General features: G+C 44.4%; 1 long non-coding RNA gene across 1 annotated transcript; it reads right to left on the bottom strand.

Moving 5' to 3' along the window:
- Nucleotides 1–255: 255 nt before the first annotated feature.
- Nucleotides 256–775, bottom strand: LOC119308018. Its single transcript, XR_005149756.1, has 2 exons — nt 517–775; nt 256–406 (listed from the first exon to the last, which is right to left on the bottom strand). It is a non-coding gene; the product is annotated as an uncharacterized LOC119308018 (long non-coding RNA).
- Between the last annotated feature and the right edge of the window lie 15,939 nt (nt 776–16,714).

The following is a 16,714-nucleotide window of genomic DNA, read 5'->3' as shown; positions in this document are numbered from 1 at the left end:
AAACAAGTAAGCACAATCCCAGAAGCATTTCCGAAACAACGATAACCATATTTTAAACAAGCAATCATTTAATAAATATTCAAGTTGAAAACCATGGCTACTGCATGACTATCGTGCAAGTGGGTATTGTGGCTTGCCTGGGGGTGAAGATGGCACCGGCAAGAAGTACGGTGAAGCCGCGAAAAGATTTGCCGGAAACGGTTCTCTCTCGGAGGGGCTGTTTACGTGCAAGGGAAAAAGGTCATTTTCACAGTGTTAAACCATAGTGAAAATGAAACCAACAGAACGGGCTCGACGAGATGAAGAAATGGGCTTTGCAATCACCTCATTTGGAGTTGTGGTTAAAAAGATATGAAGGGTTGAAGTTTAGGGACTTTTCTGCAAAAATATCATCACAAACAAGTCCCTGGGTGGATAAGGCAGAAGCGCAAAGTTAGAAAATACGCTTTCTGAAAAGGAAAACGCACTCTGGCCTAAACAGAGGGAAACTATGCTTTCCCGAAGGTGAAAACGTACTCGACCGAGTACGCCTCCACTTAATCCAGTCAGCAGGGGCGGGGCCAGGCACGCGGGTCGCTGATGTGCGGGTCCCACGGGCTGCGGGGCCCGTCACTTATCCAGATGGATCGGGCGGGTCAGCGCCTGAGTGGCTGCCAGGTGGGGTCCACCTTATCCATCTCCTCCTCTCTCTCTGCTTGCCTGGCTTCTTCCTCGCGCCCGACGAAGAACAGAGGAGAGGTGGGGCTGGGCTCGGCCGGCGTCTGGCTCCGGCGACTCCGGCCAGCTCCGGCGGATCTCGGACCACCGGAGGGCCTGCCGTGAGACGCTGCACCCGAGGGGACCAGCAGGGATCAAGGGGAAAGGTCGTGGCACCCGCCACAGCAGAGGACGGAGGCGGGGCTCCGACGATGGTTCCGGCGGCTCCGGCCACCTCTCATGGAGTTCTGCACACTGGCGTGCTCGGGAAGGAGCGGCGCATCCATCCATAGGGTTGGACAGCGCCGGGGAGGGCTAGAGCACGAGGTGTCCGCGGTAACAGAGAACCGGGCGGTGGCCGATCCTAGGGAAGCATGATCACGCCTACTCCGGCGACTAGGCGAGGGGATGGGGAGGCTAGGTGGGTAGTGGGGAGGCCTCTGGTGGCTATAGAAAGGAGGGGGAGAGTGTTGGGGAACATCGTAATTTCAAAAATTTTCCTACGCACACGCAAGTTCATGGTGATGCATAGCAGCGAGAGGGGAGAGTATGATCTACGTACCCTTGTAGATCAACAACGGAAGCATTGACACAACGTAGAGGAAGTAGTCGTACATCTTCCCGATCCGACCGATCCAAGCACCGTTACTCCGGCACCTCTGAGTTCTTAGCACACGTACAGCTCGATGACGATCCCCGGGCTCCGATCCAGCAAAGCTTTGGGGAGGAGTTCCGTCAGCACGACGGCGTGGTGACGATCTTGATGTTCTACCGTCGCAGGGCTTCGCCTAAGCACCGCTATGATATGACCGAGGTGGAATATGGTGGAGGGGGGCACCGCACACGGCTAAGGAACGATCACGAGGATCAACTTCTGTGTCCATGGGGTGCCCCCTGCTCCCGTATATAAAGGAGTGGAGGAGGGGAGGGCCGGCCCTCTCTATGGCAGCCCTAGGGAGTCCTACTCCCACCGGGAGTAGGATTCCCCCTTTCCTAGTCCAACTAGGAGTCCTTCCATGTATTAGGAGTAGGAGTCAAGGCAAGGGAAAAGAGGAGAGAAGGAAGGAGGGGGCGCAGCCCTTCCCCCTAGTCCAATTCGGAATAGGCCTTGGGGGGGCGCCCAACCTCTCCTATCTCTTTCCCCTAAAGCCCAATAAGGCCCATATACTCCCCGGCGAATTCCCGTAACTCTCCGGTACTCCGAAAAATACTCGGATCACTCGGAACCTTTCCGATGTCCGAATATAGTCGTCCAATATATCGATTTTTACGTCTCGCCCATTTCGAGACTCCTCGTCATGTCCCCGATCTCATCTGGGACTCCGAACTCCTTTGGTACATCAAAACTCATAAACTCATAATATAACTGTCATCGAAACCTTAAGCGTGCGGACCCTACGGTTCGAGAACAATGTAGACATGACTGAGACACGTCTCCGGTCAATAACCAATAGCGGGACCTGGATGCCCATATTGGCTCCTACATATTCTACGAAGATCTTTATCGGTCAGACCGCATAACATACGTTGTTCCCTTTGTCATCGGTATGTCACTTGCCCGAGATTCGATCATCGGTATCCAATACCTAGTTCAATCTCGTTACCGGCAAGTCTCTTTACTCGTTCCGTAATACATCATCTCGCAACTAACTCATTACTTGCAATGCTTGCAAGGCTTATGTGATGTGCATTACCGAGAGGGCCCAGAGATACCTCTCCGACAATCGGAGTGACAAATCCTAATCTCAAAATACGCCAACCCAACATCTACCTTTGGAGACACCTGTAATGCTCCTTTATAATCACCCAGTTACGTTGTGACGTTTGGTAGCACCCAAAGTGTTCCTCCGGCAAACGGGAGTTGCATAATCTCATAGTCATAGGAACATGTATAAGTCATGAAGAAAGCAATAGCAACATACTAAACGATCGGGTGCTAAGCTAATGGAATGGGTCATGTCAATCAGATCATTCAACTAATGATGTGATCCCGTTAATCAAATAACAACTCATTGTTCATGGTTAGGAAACATAACCATCTTTGATTAACGAGCTAGTCAAGTAGAGGCATACTAGTGACACTCTGTTTGTCTATGTATTCACACATGTATTATGTTTCCGGTTAATACAATTATAGCATGAATAATAAACATTTATCATGATATAAGGAAATAAATAATAACTTTATTATTACCTCTAGGGCATATTTCCTTCAGAGAGTCGGTATCGAGCCAATTCGAGAGGAGACCCGAGGCGGCCATGGCGGCCATGGAGGGCACAGGGAGCTTGAGAAGCTTGGGCAAGTGGATGGGGAGGGGCAGTGGAGTGTGGGGAGGCCAGTGGTGTGCTCGAACGGCTCGGGGGAGGCCTATATATAGGCGGGGCACGAGGAGGCCGATTTGGCATCACCGTGGACACGCGGCTGGCGCCGCGGACGCGTGTGCTCGCGCATGAGCTCATGGAAGGCGACGGCGAAGGCAACAGACGAGCCGCAGAGGTCACGGAGACGAGCGGAGCTCGAGGACAAGAGGGGAAATGGCCACGGTGCCATTAATGCTTGGTCGGCCACGATACGCCCGTGGGCACGCGGCGACGAGCGCTGACGGAGGGGGAGATGTCTCTAGGAGGACGGCGACGACGCGGGCCAGCTGTTGGACAGGTTCACGACCTCGAAGACGCCGAGAGGAGGAAGGGGTCCAGCACAAACAGCCACTGGACGCGCGCACTACACATAGAGCGCGTGCACATACACACCATTGTCGCGGTCACCATGTGCAACGGCGTGTAGTGGTAGAAATGGGTTGTAAATTGTTGTCTAGGGTTAAGTCCCTCCTGGTTAAGTGGTAACTGAGGTGGTAGATCGATGAACACTGCCCTGGTTAAAAGGTAAATGAGGTCTGAAGTTTAATGCAGTAAACTTGATCGTGTACTGCTAAACCACAGGAGAGGGATTGGGTCAAATGGAGTTGCCTGGTAGATTCAGGGTAAGAAGGACTTACATCCTGGTAATTTTGAGAAGAATTGGACCACTAATTAATATAGTTGCTTTACAACTAAGTAATCTGGTCCAAAATGAAGATCGGGATGATGCTCTTACATGGAGTTATGGAATGTGATGCAACTTGGCAAATCCTCATGATATGGACATATAAAGATGCTGTAGAAATCTCATACCAAATGGGAAATCCAAAATGGTACTTGCTTCACAGACATCATTTCTGTCCAGAAACTTGCAAAAATTCTACAGAAATAATGTCTTGATGAAACATGCCCAAAATGGGTGGAGGTAGGTTATATGGGTAATAGAAGGCCTACAAAAATTGGCAGCCATAATGGAGCAAGATATAATATACTTGCTTCACAAACTGAAATTTTGGACAGAATCAAAGAATTGATGGTGAGCTCACATGGAGGCATGACATGAGATCTACTTTGGTGGAGGGTGATGATTTGGTTATAGGAAGGGCAATGCAAAATTTCAACTCATTTGGAAATGCCTAGCTTGTACTTCCTTCACAACTAGTTCCCTCAGACACGAACTTTGGAAAATCATAATTAAATAATTACTAGGCAAATGAGGTTGCACCTTGGCATGTGGCAATGATATGGACAAGAAAAGGTGTCCAAGGAGTTTGAGGTCAATTGGGAAAATATAAATGGCACTTGCTTCACAATGTGCCATTTAGGGAAGAATAGGAAATGAATTATTTGGCATGATGATAAACATGACAAATGAAATATTTTGCCATATTTGTGAAATATATGACCCAAACAATTTATGAGAATTATTTGGGAATTTTAGGAGTAATAGAAATATAGGTTGCTTCACAATCTAGGGCAATTTGGGTTATTCCTTTAATAGAAAGGGAATATTGCCAAATAAAAGAATATTGAGATTTGGGCTAGGATGAAAATGACAGGGTCTAGGGAAGGATTTGGGAATGACAAGCCACTCTGGAAGCAAAGAAGAGGGCATCTTCTTTGGTTTCCAGACCACAAAGCCACGGAAAAAGAAAACTCAAGCAAAATCCTCAGAAAAACAACAGAAAAAGAAAGGGCCAAAAATCAGGTTGTCACAATAACATTGATTTCAACATTTATAGGATTACCTGAGATATAATGTTTAATTCTTTGACCGTTCACCACCTTCGGATTTGTGCCTTTGAAGTTGTTGATTTTTATGGCACCGGAACGATAGACCTCCTCGATAACGTAAGGACCTTCCCATTTAGAGAGAAGTTTTCCTGCAAAAAATCTTAAACAAGAGTTTTATAGCAGTACATAATCACCTACATTAAACTCACGCTTTTGTATTATTTTGTCATGCCATCTTTTAACTTTTTTTAAACAACTTGGCATTTTCGTAGGCTTGGGTTCTCCATTCATCAATTGAGCTAATGTCAAATAACCGCTTCTCATTGACAAGTTTGAAATCATAATTGAGCTCTTTAATAGCCCAATAAGCCTTATGTTCTAGTTCGAGAGGTAAGTGACATGCTTTTCCATAAACCATTTTATACGGAGACATACCCATAGGGTTTTTATATGCAGTTCTATAGGCCCATAATGCATCATCAAGTTTCTTGGACCAATTCTTTCTAGATCTATTAACAGTCTTTTGCAAAATTAATTTGAGTTCTCTATTACTCAATTCTACTTGACCACTAGACTGTGGATGATAAGGAGAGGCAATTCTACGATTAACATCATATTTAGCAAGCATTTTATGGAAAGCACCATGAATAAAATGTGAACCACCATCAGTCATTAAATATCCAGGGACTCCAAACCGTGGAAAATTAACTTCTTTATAAGCATCTTAATAGAGGTGTTATGATCAGCACTACTAGTTGGAATAGCTTCTACACACTTAGTAACATAATCAACAGTAACTAAAATATGTGTATATCCATTAGAGGCAGGAAAAGGTCCCATATAATCAAAGCCCCAAACATCAAATGGTTCAATAACAAGTGAATAATTCATAGGCATTTCTTGACGTCTACTAATATTACCAATTCTTTGACATTCATCACAAGACAAGACAAACTTATGGGCATCCTTGAAGATAGTAGGCCAATAAAAACCGGATTGCAATACCTTGTGTGTATTCTATCTCCAGCATGGTGTCCTCCATAAGCCTCGGAGTGACACTTGCATAGGATCTGTTCCTGTTCATGCTCAGGTACACAACATCTAATAACACCATCTACTCCTTCTTTATAAAGATGTGGGCCATCCCAAAAGTAATGCCTCAAATCATAGAAAAACTTTTCTTTTGTTGGTATGTGAAACTAGGTGGTATAAATTTAGCAACAATATAATTAGCATAATCAGCATACCATGGAGTAGTGGGTCATCAAGCACATTTTCTAACCTAGACAAGTTGTCTGCAACGGGGTTCTCATCTCCCTTTCTATCAACAATATGCAAATCAAATTCTTGTAGCAGGAGAACCCATCTAATAATTCTAGGTTTAGCATCTTTCTTTTCCATAAGATATTTAATAGCAGCATGATCCGTGTGAATAGTTACTTTAGAATCAACAATATAAGGTCTAAACTTATCACAAGCAAATACAACTGCTAAGAATTCTTTTTCAGTAGTAGCATAATTTCTCTGAGCATTGTCTAGAGTTTTACTAGCATATTGAATAACATTTAATTTCTTATCAACTCTTTGCCCTAGAACAACACCTACAGCATAATCGCTAGCATCACACATAATTTCAAAAGGTAAATTCCAATCAGGTGGCTGAACAATAGGTGCAAAGATCAATGCTTTCTTAAGTATTTCAAATGCTTCTACACAATCATCATAAAAAACAAATGGTATATCTTTTCGTAATAAATTAGTCAGAGGCCGAGAAATTTTTGAGAAGTCCTTAATGAACCTCCTATAGAAACTGGCATGACCAAGGAAACTTCTTATACCTTTGATGTCCTCGGGACATGGCATCTTTTCAATAGCATCTTATCAACCTCAATACCTCTTTCAGAAACTTTATGCCCCAAGACAATACCTTCATTAACCATAAAGTGGCACTTCTCCCAATTCAAGACAAGGTTAGTTTCTTCACATCTTTGCAAAACTCGATCAAGGTTGCTTAAGCAATCATCAAAAGAGGATCCATAAACGGAGAAATCAGCCATGAAAACCTCGCAAATCTTTTCACAAAAGTCAGAGAATATAGCCATCATGCATCTTTGCAAGGTAGCAGGTGCATTACATAAACCAAAAGGCATACGTCTATAAGAAAAAGTACTAAAAGGGCAAGTAAAAGTGGTCTTAGATTGATCATCAGCTAATACAGGTATTTGAGAGAAACCAGAATAACCATCTAGAAAGCAAAAAATGTGTATGTTAGGATAATCTTTCTAGCATTTGATCAATAAAAGGTAAGGGGTAATGATCCTTTTTAGTAGCCTTATTTAATTTGCGAAAATCAATTACCATCCTATAACCTATAATAATTCTTTGCGGAATCAATTCATCTTTATCATTAGGAACGATAGTAATACATCCCTTTTTAGGGACACAATGGACAAGACTTACCCACTGCCTCAAGGAGCTTTAGTATTTCCTTTCTTACCACTTCTTTCATCTTAGGATTCAGCCGTCGTTGGTGATCACGAACTGGTTTGGCATCTTTCTCCAAATTTATTTTATGTTGACATAGAGTGGGACTAATGCCCTTAAGATCATCAAGAGTATATCCAATAGCAGCGCGGTGCTTCCTCGGAGTTTTCAATAATCTCTCTTCTTCATGCTCTAAAAGGTTAGCACTAATAATAACAGGATATATCTTCTTTTCATCAAGATAATCATATTTAAGAGTATCAGGTAACGATTTAAGCTCAAACACGGGATCACCCTTGGGTGGAGGAGGATCCCCTGGGATTTCAACAGGCAAATTGTCTTTCAGGATGGGTTCCTGTTTAAAGAATACTTCATCTATTTCCCTTCTTTGATTCATAAAGATGTCATTTTCATGGTCTAGCAAATACTGTTCTAAAGGATCACTAGGAGGCATGGCAATAGAAGCAAGACCAATAATTTCATCTTTACTTGGCAATCCCTCTTCACGATGTTGTCTTCGAAATTTAGAGAAATTAAATTCATGAGACATATCACCTAAACCAATAGTAACCACATCCTTTTCGTAGTCTATCTTAGCATTAACAGTGTTCGAGAAGGGTCTACCAAAAATAATGGGACAAAATCTATCTTGTGGGGAACCAAGAACAAGAAAATCAGTAGGATATTTAGTTTTCCCACACAAGACTTCAACATCTCTAACAATTCCCATTGGTGAAATAGTATCTCTATTGGCAAGTTTAATTGTGACATCAATATCTTCTAACTTAGCAGGTGCAATATCATGCAGAATTTCTTTGTATAAGTCAATGGGTATTGCACTAGCACTAGCACCCATATCATATAAGCCATGATAACAATGATCTCCTATTTTAACAGAAATAACAGGCATGCCTACCAAAGATCTAGGTTTATCTTTAGCACAAGGTTTAGCAATTCTAGCAGTCTCATCACGGAAATGAATAACATGACCATCAATATTATCAGACAAGAGATCTTTAACAGTAGCAATGTTAGGTTCAACTTTAATTTGCTCAGGAGGTGTATAAGTTCTAATATTGCTTTTACGAACCACAGTTGAAGCTTTAGCATGATCTTTTATCCTAATAGGAAAAGGTGGTTTCTCAACATAAGTAGTAGGAACAATAGGATCATTATAAGTGATAGTTCTTCAATTTTAATAGGTGCAGCTACTTTTACTTCTATGGGAGGATGATATTTAAACCACTTCTCCTGAGGGAGATCGATATGAGCAGCAAAAGATTCATAGAAAGAGGCTACTATCTCAGAGTCAAGTCCATATTTAGTGCTAAATTTACGGAAAACATAGGTATCCATAAACGATTTAACACAATCATACTTAGGTGTCATACCTCACTCCTTACCTTCGTCAAGGTCCCAATCTTCAGAGTTGCATTTAATTTTTTCCAATAAATCCCATTAGAATTCAATAGTCTTCATCATAAAAGAGCGAACACAAGAAGTATCAAGCATGGTGCGATTGTTATCAGAAAGCCGAGCATAAAATTTTTGAATAATCATTTCTCTTGAGAGCTCATGATTGGGGCATGAATATAACATTGATTTAAACCTCCCCCAAGCTTGAGCGATGCTTTCTCCTTTGTGAGGCCAGAAATTATATATATATATATATATATATAATTACGATCACGATGAACAAGATGCATAGGATAAAACTTATGATGAAATTCCAATTTCAATCATTTGTAGTTGCATGACCCCGTATCATCACATAGCCTATACCATGTCAATGCATCTCCCTTCAAAGATAAAGGGAAGACCTTCTTCTTAATAGCATCTCCGGGCACACCTACAAGCTTAAATAATCCACAGACTTCATCCACATATATTAGGTGCTCATCAGGATGCTTTGTTCCATCTCCTGCAAAAGGATTAGCTAGCAGTTTTTCTAACATACCCGAAGGAATTTCAAAGCAGACATTTTCATTTTCAGTAGGTTCAGTAGGTTGAGGAGCAACTCTTTGCTCTTCTGGTCGGGGTGAAGATACCCCAAACAAGCCCCTCAGAGGATTACTTTCCATAGTAACAAGTGACAGTAAATTTCAGCACACTATATAAATTTTTCCTTACCAAATTCCACCTACCAAAGGCGCTTCACTCCCCGGCAACGGCGCTTCACTCCCCGGCAACAGCGCCAGAAAAGAGTCTTGATGACCCACAAGTATAGGGGATCTATCATAGTCCTTTCGATAAGTAAGAGTGTCGAACCCAACGAGGAGCAGAAGGAAATGATAAGCGGTTTTCATCAAGGTATTCTCTGCAAGTACTGAAATAATAGGTAACAGATAGTTTTGTGATAGGATAATTTGTAACGAGTAACAAGTAACAAAAGTAAATAAAGTGCAGCAAGGTGGCCCAATCCTTTTTATAGCAAAGGACAAGCCTGGACAAATTCTTATATAGAGAAAAGCGCTCCCGAGGACACATGGGAATATCGTCAAGCTAGTTTTCATCACGTTCATATGATTCGCGTTCGGTACTTTGATAATTTGGTATGTGGGTGGACCGGTGCTTGGGTGATGTCCTTACGTGGACAAGCATCCCACTTATGATTAACCTCTATTGCAAGCATCCGCAACTAAAACAAAAGTATTAAGGTAAACCTAACCATAGCATGAAACATGTTGATCCAAATCAGCCCCTTACGAAGCAACGCATAAACTAGGGTTTAAGCTTTTGTCACTCTCGCAACCCATCATCTACTTATTACTTCCCAATGCATTCCTCTAGGCCAAAATAATGGTGAAGTGTCATGTAGTCAACGTTCACATAACACCACTAGAGGAGAGACAACATACATCTCATCAAAATATCGAACGAATACCATATTCACATGACTACTAATAGCAAGACTTCTCCCATGTCCTCAGGAACAAACGTAACTACTCACAAAGCATATTCATGTTCATAATCAGAGGGGTATTAATATGCATAAAGGATCTGAACATGTGATCTTCCACCAAATAAACCAACTAGCATTAACTACAAGGAGTAATTAACACTACTAGCAACCCATAGGTACCAATCCCGGACTTGGAGACAAGAATTGGATACAAGAGATGAACTAGGGTTTTGAGAGGAGATGGTGTTGGTGAAGATGTTGATGGAGATTTCCCTCTCCCGATGAGAGGAGCGTTGGTGATGACGACGGGGATGATTTCCCCCTCCCAGAGGGAAGTTTCCCCGGCAGAACAGCTGCGCCGGAGCCCTAGATTGGTTCCGCCTCGTGGCGGCGGAGTCTCGTCCCGAAAGCTGGCTTGTGATTTTTCCTCATCGAAAGACTCCATATAGCAGAAGATGGGCATCGGAGGGCCACTAGGGGGCCCACGAGGTAGGGGGCGCGGCCCCCACCCTCGTGGGCAGGCTGTGGCCCCCCTCCGGAACTTCTTGCGCTCAGTATTTTTTATAAATTCTGAAAATGACTTCCATGAAGTTTCAGGACTTTTGGAGCTGTGCAGAATAGGTCTCTAATATTTGCTCCTTTTCCGGCCCAGAATCCCAGCTGCCGGCATTCTCCCTCTTTATGTAAACATTTTAAAATAAGAGAGAATAGGCATAAGTATTGTGACATAATGTGTAATAACAGCCCATAATGCAATAAATATCGATATAAAAGCATGACGCAAAATGGACGTATTAGCTACCGACGCAGGGCTTTGCCTAAGCACCGCTATGATATGACCGAGGTGGATTATGGTGGAGGGGGGCACCGCACACGGCTAAGAGACCAATGATCAATTGTTGTGTCTCCAAGGGGTGCCCCCCTCCTTGTATATAAAGGAGTGGAGGAGGGGGAGGGGGCCGACTTCCTATGGCGCGCCCCATGAGGAGTCCTACAACCACCGGGAGTAGGACTCCCCCCTTCCAAGTAGGAGTAGGAGTAGGAGAGGAAGGAAGAGAAGAAGAGAAGGAAAGGGGGGCACCCCCCTGCTTGTCCAATTCGGACTAGAGGGGGAGGGGGTGCGCGGCTGCCCTGGCCGCCCCTCCTCTTCTCCCACTAAGGCCCATTAGGCCCAATATACTCCCCGGGGGGTTCCGGTAACCCCCCGGTACTCTGGTATATGTCCAAAACCTCCCGAAACACTTCCGGTGTTCGAACATAGTCGTCCAATATATCGTTCTTTATGTCTCGACCATTTCGAGACTCCTCGTCATGTCCGTGATCATATCCGGGACTCCGAACTACCTTTGGTACATCAAAACACAAAAACTCATAATACCGATCGTCACATAACTTTAAGCGTGTGGACCCTACGGGTTCGAGAACTATGTAGACATGACCGTGACACGTCTCTGGTCAATAAACAATAGCGGAACCTGGATGCTCATATTGGCTACTACATATTCTACGAAGATCTTTATCGGTCAAACTGCATAACAACATATGTTGTTCCCTTTGTCATCGGTATGTTACTTACCCGAGATTCGATCGTCGGTATCTCAATACCTAGTTCAATCTCGTTACCGGCAAGTTTCTTTACTCATTCTGTAATGCATCATCCCGTAACTAACTCATTAGTCACAATGCTTGCAAGGCTTATAGTGATGTGCATTACCGTGAGGGCCCAGAGATACCTCTCCGACAATCGGAGTGACAAATCCTATTCTCGATCTATGCCAACTCAACGAACACCATCATAGACACCTGTAGAGCATCTCTATAATCACCCAGTTATGTTGTGACGTTTGGTAGCACACAAAGTGTTCTTCCGGTAATTGGGAGTTGCATAATCTCATAGTCATAGGAACATGTAGAAGTCATGAAGAAAGCAATAGCAGTAAACTAAACGATCAAGTGCTAAGCTAACGGAATGGGCCATGTCAATCACACCATTCTCCTAATGATGTGATCCCGTTGATAAAATGACAACTCATGTCTATGGCTAGGAAACTCAACAATCTTTGATCAACGAGCTAGTCAAGTAGAGGCATACTCGTGACACTATGTTTGTCTATGTATTCACACATGTATTTTGTTTCCGGTTAATATAATTCTAGCATGAATAATAAACATTTATCATGATATGAGGAAATAAATAATAAGTTTATTATTGCCTCTAGGGCATATTTCCTTCAGTGTTCACTGACAGAACTATTCTCCTCCATCTTGCAGCTGTAGAACTTATTGGAGACTTCATATCTCTCATTCCGGGCATTTGCTTGAAATATTAACTTCAACTCCTGGAACATCTCATATGCTCCATGACGTTCAAAACGTCGTTGAAGTCCCAGTTCTAAGTCGTAAAGCATGGCACACTGAACTATCAAGTAGTCATCAGCTTTGCTCTGCCAGACGTTCCTAACATCTAGTGTTGCTCCTGCAGCGGGTTTGGCACCTAGCGGTGCTTCCATGATGTAATTCTCCTATGCAGCAATGAGGATAGTCCTCAAGTTACGGACCCAGTCCATGTAGTTGCTACCATCATCTTTCAACTTAGCTTTCTCTAGGAACGCATTAAAATTCAACAGAACAACAACACGGGCCATCTAGCTACAACAACATAGACATGCAAAATACTATCAGGTACTAAGTTCATGATAAATTAAAGTTCAATTAATCAAATTACTTAAGAACTCCCACTTAGATAGACATCTCTCTAATCATCTAAGTGATCACGTGATCCATATCAACTAAACCATGTCCGATCATCACGTAAAATGGAGTAGTTTTCAATGGTGAACATCACTATGTTGATCATATCTACTATATGATTCACGCTCGACCTTTCGGTCTCAGTGTTCCGAGGCCATATATGGATATGCTTGGCTCGTCAAGTTTAACCTGAGTATTCTGCGTGTGCAAAACTGGCTTGCACCCGTTGTATGTGAACGTAGAGCATATTACACCCGATCATCATGTGGTGTCTCGGCATGATGAACTGTAGCAACGATGCATACTCAGGGAGAACACTTATACCTTGAAATTTAGTGAGAGATCATCTTATAATGCTACCGTCAAACTAAGCAAAATAAGATGCATAAAGGATAAACATCACATGCAATCAATATAAGTGATATGATATGGCCATCATCATCTTGTGGCTTTGATCTCCATCTCCGAAGCACCGTCATGATCACCATCGTCACCGGCTTGACACCTTGATCTCCATCGAAGTATCGTTGTCGTCTCGCCAACTATTGCTTCTAAGACTATCGCTACTGCTTAGTGATAAACTAAAGCAATTACATGGCGATTGCATTTCATATAATAAAGCGACAACCATATGGCTCCTGCCAGTTGCCGATAATTGTGTTACAAAATATGATCATCTCATACAATAAAATTTAGCATCATGTCTTGACCATATCACATCACAACATGCCCTGCAAAACCAAGTTAGACGTCCTCTACTTTGTTGTTGCAAGTTTTACGTGGCTGCTACAGGCTGAGCAAGAACCGTTCTTACCTATGCATCAAAAACCACAATGCGGTATAGTGATTGCTTTTTGATCTTTAGAAAGAACCCTGTTCATTGAATCTGATTCAACTAAAGTTGGAGAAACTGACATCCACCAGCCACCTGTGTGCGAAGCACGTCGATAGAACCAGTCTCGCATAAGCGTACGCGTAATGTCGGTCTAGGCCGCTTCATCCAACAATATCGCCGAATCAAGAACCAACTAGTGATGGCAAGCAATATGTATATACCCACGCCCACAACTCCTTTGTGTTCTACTAGTGCATATAACATCTACGCATAAACCTGGCTCTGATACCACTTTTGGGGAACATAGTAATTTCAAAAAAAATCCTACGCACATGCAAGATCATGGTGATGCATAGCAATGAGAGGGGAGAGTGTTGTCCACGTACCCTCGTAGACCAAAACGGTTTGTGTAGTCATACATCTTCATGATCGATCGATGCTAATACCGAACGTACGGCACCTCCGTGATCTGCACACGTTCAGCTCGGTGATGTCCCACGAACTCACGACACAGTAGAGCTTCGAGGGAGAGCGTCGTCAGCACAATGGCGTGATGATAGTGATGATGAAGCTACCGGCGCAGGGCTTCGCCTAAGCACTATGGAGATATGACCGAGGTGGATTATGGTGGAGGGGGGCACCACACATGGCTAAGAGATCAATGATCAACTTGTGTGTTCTAGGTTGCCCCCCAGCCCCCGTATATAAATGAACAAGGGGGAGGTCGTCCGGCCTTGGGGCATGCCAAGGAGAGGGGAGTCCTCCACCTAGTGGGAGTAGGACTCCTCTTTCCTAGTCCAACTAGGAAGGACGAAGGGGAAAGGAAGGAGAGTTAGAGAGGGAGAAAAGAGGGGGGCGCCGCCCCCTCCTTGTCCAATTCGGACTCCCAAGGGGGAGGCGCGGCCAGTGAGGGAGTCCTGGATTAGGGGGTCCTCGGACAGCCGGACTATATACTTTGGCCGGACTATTGGACTATGAAGATACAAGATTGAAGACTTCGTCCCGTGTTCGGGTGGGACTCTCCTTTGCGTGGAAGGCAAGCTTGGCAATTCGGATATGTAGATCTCCCTTCTAACCGACTCTGTGTAACCCTAGCCCCCTCCGGTGTCTCTATAAACCAGAGGGTTTAGTCCATAGGACAACAACAATCATAATCATAGGTTAGCTTCTAGGGTTTAGCCTCTATGATCTCGTGGTAGATCAACTCTTGTAATACTCGTATCGTCAAGATCAATCAAGCAGGAAGTAGGGTATTACCTCCATCGAGAGGGCCCGAACCTGGGAAAACATTGTGTCCCCCGCCTCCTGTTAGGATCAGCCTTAGACGCACAGTTCGGGACCCCCTACCCGAGATTCGCCGGTTTTGACACTGACATTGGTGCTTTCATTGAGAGTTCCACTGTGCCATCACGATAAAGGCTTGATGGATCCTTCGATCATCGGCAACGATGCGATCCAGGGTGAGGTTTTTCTCCTCGGACAGATCTCCGTATTCGGCGGCTTCGTACTGCGGCCAACTCGCTTGGCCATCTGGAGCAGATCGAGAGCTACGCCCCTGGCCATCAGGTCAGGTTTGGAAGCTTGAACTATACGGTCGACATCCGCGGAGACTTGATCTTCGATGGATTCGAGCCCATGTCAGGTGCGCCACACAGTCACGACGAGCATGACTTAGCTCTACCGTCGGACGGTGTTCGGGAGATCACACCTGTGGCTACTCCGGCCCTCAATCCGAGTAGATTGTGCCATCTGAGGACGGGTGGATAGACCCCGCCACGGAGGCCGCACACTTAGCAGCGATAGAACCGAATACTGACTTCACCTCCTATGAGACCTGTGTTACCGGACCCTTGGATTCGTCCCTGGCCATAGGCTCCGAACCGCTTGCGTCCGTGCCTATTGAATCTGACTGGGCACCGATCATGGAGTTTACCTCCGCAAATATTTTTCAGCACTCGCCCTTGGGCGATGTGCTAGATTCATTGAGGTCTCTCTCCTTGTCAGGAGATCCTCGACCGAACTATGTCCGGCTCGAGTGGGAAGCGGACGACGAAGGAATTCGTTCCCCACCCACCACCCACTTAATAGCCACTGTCGACGACTTAACCGACATGCTTGATTTCGACTCCGAAGACATCGACGGTATGGACGACGATGCAGGAGAAGAACAGGAACCACCGCCCACAGGGCGCTGGACGGCCACCTCATCATATGATATATACATGGTGGACACCCCCAAATAAAGCAATGGCAACAAGACAATGGAGGATAATCCCCTTGAGAAGCAATCTAAGCACCGGTGTCATAGACACCGCTCGAAGCCCCGCCACAGCAAAAGCAGCGATACCGGCACAAGAGACAATAACGCTGTGGACAATGCCGAAGACGAAGACAATCCCCTCCAGCCAAGCTTCGAGCGGGAGGATGGGCATACAAGCCCTAAGGAACAGGCGATAGACGGATAATCAGGGGATGACAATTACATGCCCCTCTTCGAAGACGAGGTGAGCCTCGACGACGAAGAATTCATCATGCCTGAGGATCCCGTCGAGCAGGAGCGCTTCAAGCGCCGGCTTATAGCCACAGCAAAAAGCCTAAAGAAAAAGCAATAGTAGCAGCTTCAATCTGATCAAGATCTGCTAGCGGATAGATGGACCGAGGTCCTGGCAGCCGAGGAACACGAACCCGAGCGCCCAACAAGAAGTTACCCAGAGCGCAGGTTGCTACCCCAACTCGAGGAGGAAGCATTAAAGCCTACACTGAAGGAAATATGCCCTAGAGGCGATAATAAAGTTATTATTTATTTCCTTATTTCATGATAAATGTTTGTTATTCATGCTAGAATTGTATTAACCGGAAACATAATACATGTGTGAATACATAGACAAACAGAGTGTCACTAGTATGCCTCTACTTGACTAGCTCGTTAATCAAAGATGGTTATGTTTCCT

This window comes from Triticum dicoccoides, chromosome 1A, assembly GCF_002162155.2.
Source record: "Triticum dicoccoides isolate Atlit2015 ecotype Zavitan chromosome 1A, WEW_v2.0, whole genome shotgun sequence".
NCBI classification, from domain to species: Eukaryota; Viridiplantae; Streptophyta; class Magnoliopsida; order Poales; family Poaceae; genus Triticum; species Triticum dicoccoides.
This window is presented reverse-complemented; position numbering and strand designations above follow the sequence as displayed.